Source organism: Haemaphysalis longicornis, unplaced genomic scaffold (genome assembly GCF_048455015.1).
Source record: "Haemaphysalis longicornis isolate Haplotype H1 unplaced genomic scaffold, Haemaphysalis longicornis Haplotype H1 scaffold_5, whole genome shotgun sequence".
Lineage (NCBI taxonomy): Eukaryota > Metazoa > Arthropoda > Arachnida > Ixodida > Ixodidae > Haemaphysalis > Haemaphysalis longicornis.
The window spans coordinates 28,215,012-28,229,523 of NW_027526385.1; the positions used below are offsets into that span (position 1 = coordinate 28,215,012).

Sequence of the window (14,512 nt, forward strand, 5' to 3'; positions counted from 1 at the left end):
CTTTCTGTTTCGTTACAAGTGATGGAATCTGGGTGTAGCACTTTTGCATCACAAATCTTAGTCAACAGTATGCAATCATCGAGATGAACATTAGCCAAGCCTAACATCAAAGCCGACGTAAAGTGTCACAACCAAATGATTGTGGCTTTTCTCAGCAAACACCATCATGCCTAAAGTGTTCCTCAGCAACCATTGTTTGTTTGTTTGTTTGTTTGTTTATTTATTCATTTATATGTTTATTCATTTATTTATTTTTATTTATTTATTTATTTATTTATTTATTTATTTATTTATTTATTTATTTATTTATTTATTTATTTATTGAACCCCTCAGTACCATATCGCTTTGCAGAGGGGAGTGGTTTACACACAGAACTGAACAGAACAGGACATAAGCAGTGCATTCTACGACACAAAAATTGGCCGCGTATCTGCTCCTTTCGTTGCAAATGTCGTCAAAAGACGATAGTCTTTATCGGCTATTGCGAAGTAAATGCCTCCCTTCGCTTTGCCGCTCACCTCTCATGTTGTTCCTCTTGCATCGCGCTCCTCCCAAGGTAAAGACGCCAAAGGTTTGCTTAAATCATTTTAAATTTCCCGCGTTATACTGCTCCAAACCGGGTGTCTCGATGCGAACGCTGCTGTACGGCGGAGACGCGCGTTAATCGAGGCGCCCTACTTCAACGTTTATAGAACCGCGTTTCCCTACTCCACGTGCGTTGCAAGCAGAACGTGGAACCTATCTAGTGGAACCTTGCGTAACTGTTGCCGGTTGATTTCTTAAAATGGCGCAAGAAGCTATAGTGGCGCGGGCGACAGTAGGCGACGGCGAAGGGAATTCTTTTTCTGCAGTTGATGAAGTATTTAATTTCGCAACAGCAAGCATGTTTGATTTTTTTATAAAGGAACACTGCAAATATCACTTCTGTATTGATTTGCTGTCTCATATTTGCGTAATGTCTTGTTCTTCTTCAACAATGTTGACAAGTATGAACCTTACACCGGACATAGACGGGTAGACTTAGCTGTGACTATATAAGACTAATGGGCAGGCATTGTTTTGCTTTGGCCGGGTGGCTGAATCGAGTCACAGACAGACAGACGGACAGACATACAGACATACAGACAGACCAAAATTTCTGGGTTTAAGGAGCCCAAGAAAGACTATCGTCTTTAAAAATTATTCCTGCTTATACAATATTGTCACGCGGATATCAGTCAATAGAGAGAGAGAACAACTTTATTTAGCCACACAAAATTGCGGCGACTACGTGCCGGATGGGGTGGTTCCCTCTTCACGGGACCCATATGCTACCGCGGCTGCCTGGCCCCTGGAGATCAGGACGAGCTGGTCTTCCAAGGCGGGGCTGGTTAGCAAGGTCTCCCATCGCTCGTTAAATGGTGTGGGAAGGGTGATTGAGGGTTGGGTAAGGGGTGGAGGAATTGCCTCGATGAAATCGCACTCTCCGAAGACGTGCCGGAGCGCGCCCAATTTCCCGCAGAATCTACACTCTTTCTCGTATATCTCGGGGTACATTCTGCTTTGGAGATAGGGGTGCGGGAAGGATCCTGCTTGTATTTGGCGATAGATCGTTTGCTGTGTTCTGCTGAGCGACTTGTGCGGGTCAGGGTACCGCCGTCTGCGTTCACTGTAGTGGCTGGTGATCTCCTTGTAGGTCGTTATGGCCTGCGGCTCGTGCTCGTCTGCCCGGTGTTCAAGTTCTCGGGCAAGCTGGTGGGCGAGTTCGTTGCCCTCCAGCCCTGAGTGAGCCGGTGTCCATATAAGTTCGACTTTCTGCTCGAGTATGCGGCGTATTCCTCCCTCTAGTATTCTGAGTGCCGTCAGAGACACCTGCCCTTTTCTATAGCTGGCATACGCTTTTTGCGAGTCTGTGATTATTTTGCTCGCGTTAGGCAACGTGAGCGCCAAGGCTATTGCCGCCTCTTCCGCTTCTTCCGGGAACGCCGTTTTGACAGATGCGCACGCCACCACAGCGTCTTTCGTCGTGACCGAGATCGCGGCTCGTGTCGAAAACTTGGGTAGAGAGGCGTCCGTGTAGAGGGTGATCCCCGTTCCACCTTCTTGTTCTTCCGCTTGTCTCAGCGTTTCGATGAGGGCCTTGACCCTGGCCTTTCTGCGCCCGTCGTTGCGACCCGGTGTCATGTTTTTGGGCAGGGGTTTGCTCTCGATTTTCTGAGACCAAAGTTTGGGCAAAGGTCCCATTTCCTTGTGGTCGGCCTCTTGCCAGCCCAGCTTGGCCAGTACCATTCGGCCCGCCGAGGTTTGGCTGAGCCGCACTCTCTGGGTAGACAGATGAGCTTCTACCAACTCTTCCACCGTGTTGTGTTTGGCCATGCCTAACAGCTTCTCGGTGGACGAGTGGCGCGGGATACCCAGCGCCACCTTTGTTGCTTTGCGGAGGATCGCGTTCAGTTGATCTTTGTCTTTCTTGAGCAGCTGTAGGTACGGCGCCGCGTACCTACAGCTGCGATCCCCTGCTTGTGGTGTGTGTGATCGCCGTGCAGGGTACAATCCCCAGTGAGGGATACGTTCCATGCTACTTGGCCAGCCAGTTGTTCGAAGACGTCGGCGTAAATGTGTGGACCCTGTGCTCGCGTGCCAGACTGATCTTCGCTGAGACTCGCCACGAGAATACCCTTGCTGTCTGTACTCTTTGGTGTACGCAGGGGATTACGGCTTGACCGATATCCACGTGACAATATTATCAATGGCGTTTTTAAATAGTTGGTGATCTTGGGTGGTGGCCGTCAGCGCGGGAAGGTTGCTCGATTAATCAAAGGATGTACGAGGTATGTACGACTGAAAAAAAATGTCGGTTCGGCCTGATGGCACTGCTACTTTGTGAGCATGATCTAAATGAACTGATGTATACTGTGGAGGTAAAATGGGCTCATCACGCAGGATTAGATGGTGAAATATTTTATTAAACAGGCTGGTGCGAAATATTTTGCGTCGAGATGCTAGAGATGGCAGGTTAGGACTACATGTCATTGCTGTTATGCTGGCTGTTTCATTATAGTTAGTAAGCACAAAACGGACGCAGCTGTTCTGGATCATTTAGAGTCAATGTACTTGGATACATTGGGCTGCATCCCAAACGGCGTGACTAACAGTGACTAAAGAGTGGTAGTGCTCAGTAAGAATCACAAACGCGTGCCCATCTGAAAATTGTGGTCTGTAGCTAAAACAGCTGCTAATGGCAGGCCCATGAGAACGGATGTAGCATCGTACTTTGGTAATGCGTTCACGCACACGGCAAACACGACCATTCTGTTCTTAAACTGCTCGGTGGGTAAACTTGTGACTCAATCATAATACAGTCCTGGCCATCATCCTAGTGGTGATACCCTGCTTTTACACTGAAAACTACATTCCCAGAACGAAGTTCTCAAGCCTTGAAGAATTTGATGCCAGTAAAAGTAGATTCGCCCACAAATGTGTTTTTAAACATGATTTTGCTGTTTATTACTTACGCCAAAAAATTCCTTACTGCGCCTTTCATCCTTGATAAAGTGATGTATTCGAGGAAGCCTACCATTTTACAGCATTGATCTACATTCCGAGAAAGTGCTCGCATTGGCCATACTATGGACGCCGCCAACGAAGATCTTAGTGTATACTGTAAAGCCAGGAGACACTTCTGGCCAGTCCTTGACTTCGATAGCCTATACAAGTGAGACATGCGTATCAATGCGACGGGGAACCCACCTGTGTCTTTCTTTGCCACCTGGTTGTGAGCTGCCGTGTCTATCCTGCAGGACCGAATCCCAAGTGGCAGCCTGAAAGCACGCTTTAGATCCCCAAGTAGAGGGAACTGTAGCATGCTGTCGAGAAAGGTGACCCAGTTTTCCTCCCACTTCAGCTTGCCGTGGAGATCTGCACATGAAACACCGAAAGACAAACGTCGTTCATCACGGCTGAAGAACACAAGGAAGGAGGAACGACTCATGCACGCCACTACAGGACTGTCTGGTGCAGAGTAGGCAGATGCCCGCACAAAACGCTGCTTTTGTTAGTCTACAGGTATACAATGTGTTTAGGAGGTGCCACATTGGCCAGTGACGGTCGGTTATTTGCAGTTAATTGTATGTCTGAGCACTTCTGGAACGCACCCATGTTTAAAACAAGATAACATTCCACGACAAATTTATTCAACTTAGGGGTAGCCTCTTGTCAGCTTGACAATAAGGACGTCCCCAAATGTCCCACAAAAAAAAACAAATTGCGCAATTAGTTGAAAGCCTACTGCAATGCCAGTCTGAAATATTTATAAAATAAACCGTTCGCTGCACCAATTGATAACTGGACTTCACTGAATTGCAGTGCTTACTTAGCGCTGCTACTATAACCACCTATGACGACGAGGCATTATGAAAAGCAATGGCTATGTAACAATATATGGTGATGCCTTGGTCAGTTGCGTCACCGTTTCGGGCATGCAACCACCTCTTAGGTGCTGTTGAAATATTCCTACAATGTGAGCCAACAAGAACGCGGGCAGGTGCATTATCAATTACCGCGCCATTGGGACGTCCAATTTAAAATTCATCAATTGAATTATTCCACTGTCTAAGTCAACGTCCATAGAGCTGTAAATGGGCTTTCCTGGCTCCCCAATTGAAGCTGTGACATGACTTCTCGTTTACTTATTGTTTTATAGTTGAGTAGGTGCAAAATAAAACTTGCAAGAAAGTCTTAATTCTTCCCTGCACAGTTAACAGTATTCGTCAGACGCCATCAAACCATTAAAAGAGAAACAGCACTTCTGAACGCTAGTTCTTGTTAAAAATTTGTGTAAATCGGCAAGGTAAGTCTTAGATGTACGGCTTCTTGAGGTATTGCAGTCAATGCTTAAAACCCACTTGTGTGTTGCTTGAGAGAGACGAAAAGTGCCTAAAAAGACGCAAGGTGCTCTGCTGTCGTTGTTCACAAACTATCCAAAAACCTTTCACTGTCCTTTTTGTATCTTGCAAATGCAAATTTACCACCTTGTGAGGTGTCGCAACAACTGCGCCATACTTGTAATTATGCCCACTTGCTTAATTACACAGCCCTGCCCGAATAACGAAAGAATTATGATCCCGCAGAATAGAAGGGCTTTGAAAACTGCGACAGAAGCAATTGTCCTTCACCAGACACCGGCAGGCAGACTGTGACGATGGCGAGGTCAAGTCACAACATGAAAAAAGTTATTTTTGTCAGGGGCAAAGTTAAACAGAGAATAAAGACTCACTTTGAATGTCAGCCTTGAGAATTCCCCGGAATCTGTCGGTGAAGACAAGTCCCCGAAGTCCAAAATCCTTGTAGATATCATCGCGGTCAAGTTCGTACGACGCCGCCTCAGCTGATGTGACCGGGGGTTCTTGATAGAGCACCTTTTCACCGGGTTCAGCCACTCGTACCTTGCCACTGGCTTCCACAGCTCCTGCCTCGTAGATCTCGAATGCGCCCGAACCTTTCAAGATCTGAACAGTGAAGCGGACAGTGCCTGTCCAATGTACAAAGGGACTGTTAGCCGTGTAACGGTGGCCGGATTCTTCTGTTCTGCAGGTTTTTACGAACAAAATTGCTTGGGCCCGTCTATGGAAAGAAAAATGTGCGCAGCAAAAATTAAAAACGTAGCCAAGCATCAAAGAGGAACTTTGTTAACCTCTCCCTAATCCCTTCCCTTGTCCGTGAAGTTCTTCTCACTGGTAAAATAACACACGCTTCCTTGCCCATAACGCAGCTTTTAGACGGTGGAGTCCAGTTGTTCGGTGTAGCAATGCATGATCTCTGCCAAGACGATGTGGCTGATCCCAGTTGGCATTAAAGTTTCTACGCTAACAGTACAGTCCTTATGTTGTATAGAGCGCAAGACACTTTTAGAACGAACTACTTTGTTCGCCAACACAGTTGCACTGTATAATTATATAGGCAATTTTTTAGCAAAAAACAGCACATCAATTCAGGACTATTGTGCCTGTCAGAACCAGGATTATCCGAAATTTCAACGAAGACGAAAGAATACAGTACAAGTGAATATAACTGTAAGTCATATTCAAGGCTAGTTCTTTAATGTCATCACTGGTGTACTACACTGTTCTTACCTTCAGTTGATAGGCATTAAGGATCAAACGCATTGGTCAAGCCAGCAGCCACTTACCACTTCTGGGCAGCATAGTAGCCCGGTGGAAAGTGACGTCCTCGAAGATTACAGGGATCTGGTCGAAAGGCTTTGTGGAACGTTTTGTAAGAGATTTCCACGCCAATACCATGTACCCAGCAGCAGGAAAGACGACACGGTCTTCCAGCTGGTGACCCGCCAGGTATGCGTCTCCCTCGTTCTTCTCTAGGTCAACCTCTATGACCTCTTCCGACACCTGTTCAGCATTAAAAATCGGGTACAGCAATCACCCTTGCAGTGTTTCCACATACGTGGCGTTGGCATCGACAAGTGCTAAAAGTCCCGTAAGGTTATTGTTTCAATACAGTGACCAAAAAACAAAAGTTCAAGGTAGAAGAGACAGAAGCACAGTTTCTCAGATTGATTTTTTGTGGACAACGAGAACCAAGCATAGGCAGCTACAATATGTAAAAAAACACATTCGAAAATTATAAAATTGGCAGCGCTATTTTCTTTATAGAATGGGAACGACACCTGGGGGAACTTTTGTGGGCGGATAACCGGTGGAGGCCTGTACAGGCACAACGCACGTACCGGTCTATTTAGGACTAGTGTGACCGAATAAGGAGAAAAGGCGTAAAGAAGTCGTAATTTTATAACGGAAATATCCTTCCGCGTTTTTGGACAGTTTCATGGAGCTACAGGGAGAACGTACCGCCTAGAAAGTTCAAATCTATCAAGTTTGAGTTGGGCGAGACAACAGGGCAAGCGCTCAATGCTCATTGTCACGCCTCGTTTGTACCCGCAGAGTCATCACTTGCCGAATTCACGTAAAGCACGACCATCGGCTTTATAGTAAAATTTGCCTACTGGAATCTTTGGCGCGGCCGCATCGCCTGTGATTGTAGTAAAGAACCGAAAGCGTGGGTACTTTCACCCGCGTCCCAATTTAAAGAGCAAAAAACTATCACGCTCTGTGAGCTGTGGCGCTTGATATGTTGGCGGTACTAACCCTGACCGCTTACAGGGCGACAATCACACCCCAATGTCACTGAACTTTCACGAAATATTTAAACTGTACGCTGACGGTAATGCAAGTATGTGTACTTTAAGTGGGGTAAAACGTCCACTCTAAAGATCACCAATCAAAAACGAAATTTCAAATTTTGTGGGTTTACGCGCCCAAGCTACACCTCGGGTATGAGGCGCGTCAAAGTGGAAAGCTCCGGGTTATTTCCGACCAGCTGTGGATCTTTAACATGCGCTAAAATCTCGACACACGGGCGTTTTCGCTTGTCGACTTCATCTAATAGGCCTCCACTGCGGCCGGGATTGAACCAGCGTCCATGGTTCACATCCAATTAGCACTGTAGCACATCCAATAAGACTGTAGCACATCCAATTAGCCGCCGAGCCACCGCTGCCGGTGCTGTAAAGATACGGTACACGTGGCAGCTCCCGACAGATATCCCTTCCCGCGATCAGTCCAACAGGCCAGTCAGACGATCGTTTCCTCAAAGTTCTCTTACTGTTATAAAGTTCGTATCTTTTGGACTGGGCTTTTCAGTGAAGTAACAAAATTTCGTAGCTTTATATAAATATATATATATATATATATATATATATATATATATATATATATATATATATATATATATATATATATATATATATATATATATATATATATATATATATATATATATATATATATATATATATATATATATATATATATATATATATATATAAATAGATATATATATATATATATATATATATATATATATATATATATATATATATATATATATATATATATATATTGTGCGACCAGTGGTAGCCTCGTTTGTGGAATTTCGGAGCGCTGAATGCAATGTCCCAGTGGAATGCAATCATCACTGGCGCCTCGTTGCAGCCACGGCTTCTTCATCTCTGTATATACTCATCATCACCGATTCTTCTACCTTCTCGAACTATCATCATCAGTAACCTGGTTCGGTCGCCATCTTGCCGCCTTGCAGCTCGGCCTGCGAATAAAGCGGTTTGCGCGTACTGGTCTGCCTTCGCCTACCATCGGCCTTACATATATATATATATATATATATATATATATATATAGGGAGCAGTTGAACTTTTGAAGATGGTAGAGAACACAAGAAAAGAAAACTTTGAACAAGGTAAAAGCACGTGCTTTTACCGTGTTCAAAGCTTTCTTTTCTTATATATATATTGAGAGGCAATGCCAGGATACTTGGGGGAAGACGTTTATTCGACGAGCGGAACCCTGGCCAGAACACGATGAATCACGATGGCGATGATGGCGCGGCCCAGAAAGACGACGAGCAATGAGGTGATGATGGACGCACACAATGCAGCGACGACAACGAAACACGAAGGCGGTATTGGCCAGTCATAATACTGACCTATGGCCTGATGACGGGACATGTAGGATTCGCGCTTACAATATATATATATATATATATATATATATATATACTTGAAGTAAGGTACTCTGAAGAAAGGAAGTCCTCTTCCTGAAACGTCAGTAAACTTATTTTTATTTTCTACTCATTTCTCGTGTGTCTCTGTCTCTACTAACCTTATATATCTATATATGTATATATATATATATATATATATATATATATATATATATATATGGTTTGGAAATAGGGGCTCGTTAGGAAATACAGAAAGAATTGCCCCGGCAGTCTACAACGCCAAAGAAGGCATAGGGGAATGACTATTTTTTTACCGTTAGTGAAGTTACATTACTTTTATTATTATTAATTACGTAAGAAAGTAAGAAAGAAAAACACGCGCCCAGAGTGGGGACCGAACCCACGCCTTTCGATTAGAACTCGAATGCCTTACCAATTCGGCTATCTGGGCGACTGTGTTCTCCTTCACTTTCTGGGGTATTTATATTTACTACAACTGTATCTGACGCTTGAGGGTGGTAGGCAGCGCCACTCAAACTACACGAGGAGAAGGGGACGTTCTGTTCAATCCCCGGGCGTTGTAGACTGCCGGCTTTCTTTCTGTATATATGTGTAATGTAAACCGGTTATAACAACAGTCCGATTTCCGAATGGCACATCAATAAAATATAACTCGAATTGAAGCAGGACTCATTTCGCTCCAGAAATTTTGTGAACATCAATACCGTAAACATTTTTTGTTGTCTCTCAAATTATTTATCAGAAAATTGATGTTTAGGTTATATACACAAAGATGGATAAAAATATACTTACAGATAGACTTCAGGCATTCAATTATGCATGCTGGCATTTTGTATTATCAAGCTGTTAAACTTGTAGCGCTGCGTTTCAGTCCCTTATAGCACCAACACCAATGCACACACAATCATTTCACTGTCTAAGGTTTCGCTTATGCACGGCAGATTACACGCAAGCCAAGGGAAGTTCCCAAGTTAGATTTGCCATACCTGCTGCGCTTCATCAATGTCGTTCCATTTGATAACTCTCCAGCTGTGCGAGTGGTCCCAGCTGACAAGGTGCGAGATGTTGGGCGTACCACGCGGCACGGGCCACCGCACTTGCAGATACAGCGCAGACAGATCCATCTTTATGCCAAGGATGTGAAGTTTTCCCAGTGAGCTCAAGAAGTACTCGAGGTTGTCACAATCACGCTTCATCAAGCCCAGGGTGGTGGAGCCGGGGCCTAGTGCACGCCGTAAAACGGCCTGCGAAAAATTCGGCTTCTGGTAACTAACAACGGTGATGGCAACAGAAATTGACAGTGATGCTTCATTTCGGTTTCTTTTGCATGTAGTTGCTTTTTCGGCTCTAAGCTGTAAAATCTCGACTACACCAGCTCAGCCGGTTGATTGATTGATTGATTGATTGATTGATTGATTGATTGATTGATTGATTGATTGATTTTTTTATTGATTGATTGATTGATTGATTGATTGATTGATTGATTGATTGATTGATTGATTGATTGATTGATTGATTGATTGATTGCGGAAGGAAAACCGTAATTGATAGCGATGTTTCGCCGTTGGTTCTATTTACATCCACTTGCTTCTTTTGGCTCTACGATTTTAAATCTTGACAACACCGGCTCCATCAACAGTGACTGACTGATTTGTTTATTTGTTTATTTTTCTTTATTGATTGATTGATTGATTGATTGATTGATTGATTGATTGATTGATTGATTGATTGATTGATTGATTGATTGATTGATTGATTGATTGATTGATTGATTGATTGATTGATTGATTGATTGATTGGTCGAGTGAGTGAGTGAGTGAGTGAGTGAGTGAGTGAGTGAGTGAGTGAGTGAGTGAGTGAGTGAGTTCTAACCTGCAGGAGGCCGTGGGGGGCGATCTCCAACAAGATGGCGTCCTTGGGCACGTGCTGCATCGCCTCGTGGAAGAGAACTGGCGAAATGAGGTTGCAGGTGAGATATTCGGGTGAACAGCTCCGAGCCATGGGATCCCCCCACATACGTTCGGGCACCGAAGTGCTGATCCAGTGCTCGCTGCGGAGCTTCGGCTCCGGTATTACCTGTTTCATGTTTGAAGGAAAGAGACAGGGCAATATAAGTGGTAGTGTCATATTCATACGCAATCTTCTTTTGAAACACTTCCAATCTTCAGTAATGATGAAAATACCATCCACAGCGCCACATTCCCCACTGGTGGTGGTAACACTCACCTCCGTGTATCCGTGACGCGTGGTACCATCACCTTTCCTCTTTCTTTCTCGCTGTACTAACGTTCCTTCTTCCGTGTTCATTCGTTTTGCTTCGGAGCGCACACAAAGGCTTCAGACACGCGCGGCCATTTCCTGTGGCCGACATTGATAGTGCTTGCGGACTATAATATATATTCTAAGGCCTATTTTTTTGCGCACAAGTCTACATAGTAGTAATTCAAATATCATCATCATCAACAGCCAGCTAGGTCCACTGTAGGACGAAGGCCTCCCCGCGTTCCGCGCCGCTCGAGTTCATGCGTTGCCTCCAAAATTTCATCATTTGGCTTTACATCGAGTAATCGGCCTTCCCGTTCTTCTGGACCACTCTCTCGGTATTCAATCTATCACCCTGGTAGTCCACGAATTGTCATTTCGCCTAAGTACGTGGCCAGCCCAAATCCATTTCTTTTTCTAATTTTAACTATGGTATCTCATGCTCTAGTTTCTTCTCTGATCTAGGTAGCTCGTTTCCTGTCTGTAAGTGTTACTCCTATCGTTACTCGTGCCATCGCCCGTTGAGCTGATTTAAGTTTGCTTTCAAGTTTTTCAGTAAAACGCCAAGCTTCCACTCCGGGAATGTGAATACAGAATTTTAAATACTCGTGCTTTCCTTGAAACTTCACCGTCTTTCACAATTACCCACTTCTGTAGTGCCGTGGAACATTAGGAGCATAAGGGCGAGAGAGAAAGGGAGAGATTAAACTTTATTCGAAGCGAACGATGTCCGGGCTGCCGAAAATGAGCTTATGCTTGGCCTAAATGCGTCTAAATAGGTAATCCGCATGAATCAGGGCCCCGCACGCGGACAATGTGCACGGCGAGGCGAAGCCAGAGGATCGGGCAAAGATCCGGTGGAGGAGCAGCCCAGCTTTGCCGTGAGTATGGAATGTGGGGTGTAAATGGGTGTGGATAAAGAAAGTGGGGAGATTGCCTGGCGCGAACACAAGTCCAGTGGGTGTGTTCACTTCAGAATAGGCGCCGCACACCAGACAGTGGGACGTGCCAGTTCGGGTCATAGTATGACGGAGAATAAGGTCGCAAGGGAGGAAAAGAATCTACGCCTGGCGGATGCTAGTGCCTTCGCGGCGTGTAAGGTCAGAAGCGTACAGAGGGCCGTTGCGACGGTAAGTGCGAAGGCCCTTTAGTTTAGAAGGTGTGTCTTCTAAGTTAATGTAGTTAATGTAAAGTTAGTATCACACGGTTACAGCTCGCTTCATGATCGCACAGCATAACAATGATCATCAGGCTTATAGGTTGTATTCACTGGCTTGGCACGTGTGCGGGTGACCTTGCATGTGTGCCGCCATGTATAAGCTGCAATGTCTGTGTTACGTGGGGTCATACGAGATAGGGCTACTTGGCCGCGCTGGCGCCCGATGGAGCACAGTACATGACAACAGCTAGAGCTGTTTGGTGTTCCAAATCGTTCCCCACTGAACGCGAATATATCGACGCCAAATACGGTTCCGTGCAGCACCTTACGATCTACCTGTGGCCATACATGGTTAAAGTCGTCGCGCGACTATAGGTAGCGCGGTAAAAACTTCGGAGCCCAACTGCGCCGTGATGGGCTAAGTTGTGTGCGTAAGCTGCTGCAAGCCCATCGCTCTTTTACGTTCACTCCCCTGTTCAAGGACAACAACATAAATATTGTTGCCTATAAATTTGCCATGCGGAAGTCAAACTGAAGTGATCTGTTGCAATGCGCCAGTGCTTGTGCCGACTAGGGAGTGCGAACGGTTCGAGCATGGCACTGCTCCGGAGACTGCATCACATGCACTGGCTTCTACGCTACCATCGTATCTAAATCGCCGTACTTCTGAAGCATTTCTTCAAAATCATTATTTTATTTTTGTACACAACCACGCATCAGACGACACTTGTGCAGACATCAGTGATCGCAGGCGACCGCAACGTCGGCCCCTTGTGCCCCGTGTCGCTTTCGTTCACAGCCGCGGTTTTATTCTCAGGTGATGCGAAGCTATCAAATGCAAGGAGAGCGCCATCACATAATGCGAGTGCAATTATTAATAGACGGTTGAATACTGTTGCCAAGCGAAAAAATCACCCACTAAACTTTTAGTGAATACCATCTATTCATTGTACTGGTTTCTGTCGCAACCCCTGAACACCGTGACCAGATAGAATCAGTATGACCAGGGCATGTAAGTAACCAGTAATCGAATATCTTGTGGTAAGCAATGTCATATAAGCAAATTCATCGCAGCGTAAGTGCCACAAAGGGGGAGAGGTCTGTTAAAAGGATTTATCACATACAAGACAGAAATTTTTAGAACTGACGACACAAAATATGGTACATTCGATCGCGGGGAGGACTTCGGGTGCGTCAGGATTCTCAAACACGCGGCTCGGCCCGCTCATGAGTGTCTTCGTTCATTTATTTTATTTGTTTATTAGAGCGCACGCAATGCAGTCACCATGTGTTGAAGCACCACCATGGAACAAATATTTCATATTTAAGAACCGGTTCAGATTTTCGTCATCCTGGAGATCGGTATCGATATGTTTCTCGAGCCCTGACGCCAAATTCTATTCAGAAATGACCCGGCATATTTACAAGATAGGGGAAAGGAATAACTTCTTTCAAATAGCGCTAGCTGACATTTTGTTAACCCCCCTTCGTTTTAACTTTATTCGCTCTCTCAGCCCTTGAGAAACTAAATTTCGTGACTGCGGCCCGCTCAATTATGTGAGTTTGAGACCCCTACGGCATCCATAATCAAACGCGGCTTGCACATTTTTACTTTTAAGAGACCTGATTGATTTATTGATTGATTGATTGATTGATTGATTGATTGATTGATTTATTGATTGATTGATTGATTGATTGATTGATTGATTGATTGATTGATTGATTGATTGATTGATTGATTGATTGATTGATTGATTGATTGATTGATTGATTGATTGATTGATTGATTGATTGTGGGGTTTAACGCGCCGAAACGACAGAAGCTGTAAGGCCGTAGCAGAGAGCTCCGAAATAATTTTGACCACCTGAGGAACTTCAACGAGCGCCAAACTCTCGAACAGTTCAGTTCAGTAAGTCTTTATTGAGGTTGGGGAAGGGAGTAAAGGAAGAAACTTGGGTGGAGTCCTCTTTCCAGGGCCCCAGAAGCTTGTGCCCCGGCCCGGGCCCTGTCGATCAGCTGGCGCTGGTCTTCCAAGGCCTCGCTGGCCAGAGTCGCCTCCTACGTTTCTAGTGAATTAGGTGTATTGTTCCCGGTTTGCCATATACCGTGGCAGTTCCATATGGTATGGAAAAGGGTGGCTTTTTCGTTACATTGAAAACAGTCCTCTCTAAATCTGTCTAGGAACATAAGCGCCAACCTTGATTTGTGTGGCAATGTTCGTGCATCGTGGGTGTTTAGTGCCATGTGAGGAATGGGTAGCGTTCTCCTTTCAAGTCTGTTTCTTTTAAGACATTCTCCGTAGGAATCGTACGGTGGGAGGGCGTAGGAGTGGTCCTCGTCGCTGCGGTTCCTAAGAAAATCTCGAACACACGATTTAAGAGACGTCCCTCGGACCGCTTCTTTTTATACTACAAGCATGTTAATGCCACTGGTCCTCAACTGTTCGAGAGTAACTAATCCCTTTTTGGCATGTAGTGTCTACAGGTCATCACGATTA

The 14,512-nt window shown here is 45.0% G+C and overlaps 1 non-coding gene and 1 pseudogene across 2 annotated transcripts in view; both read right to left on the reverse strand.

Moving 5' to 3' along the window:
* The window catches only part of LOC144138001 (fatty acid synthase-like), an 82,006-nt pseudogene that overhangs the window by 35,324 nt on the left and 32,170 nt on the right, over positions 1-14,512 (reverse strand). Inside the window, exons 11-15 of the transcript XR_013315797.1 lie at positions 10,466-10,669; positions 9,580-9,837; positions 6,168-6,384; positions 5,256-5,510; positions 3,731-3,898 (exon numbers count right to left, since the gene is read on the reverse strand). The product of XR_013315797.1 is annotated as a fatty acid synthase-like (transcript). The remainder of the gene's footprint in view (positions 1-3,730; positions 3,899-5,255; positions 5,511-6,167; positions 6,385-9,579; positions 9,838-10,465; positions 10,670-14,512) is intronic.
* Trnar-ucu (transfer RNA arginine (anticodon UCU)) lies at positions 8,952-9,023 on the reverse strand. The gene has a single exon. It is a non-coding gene; the product is annotated as a tRNA-Arg (tRNA).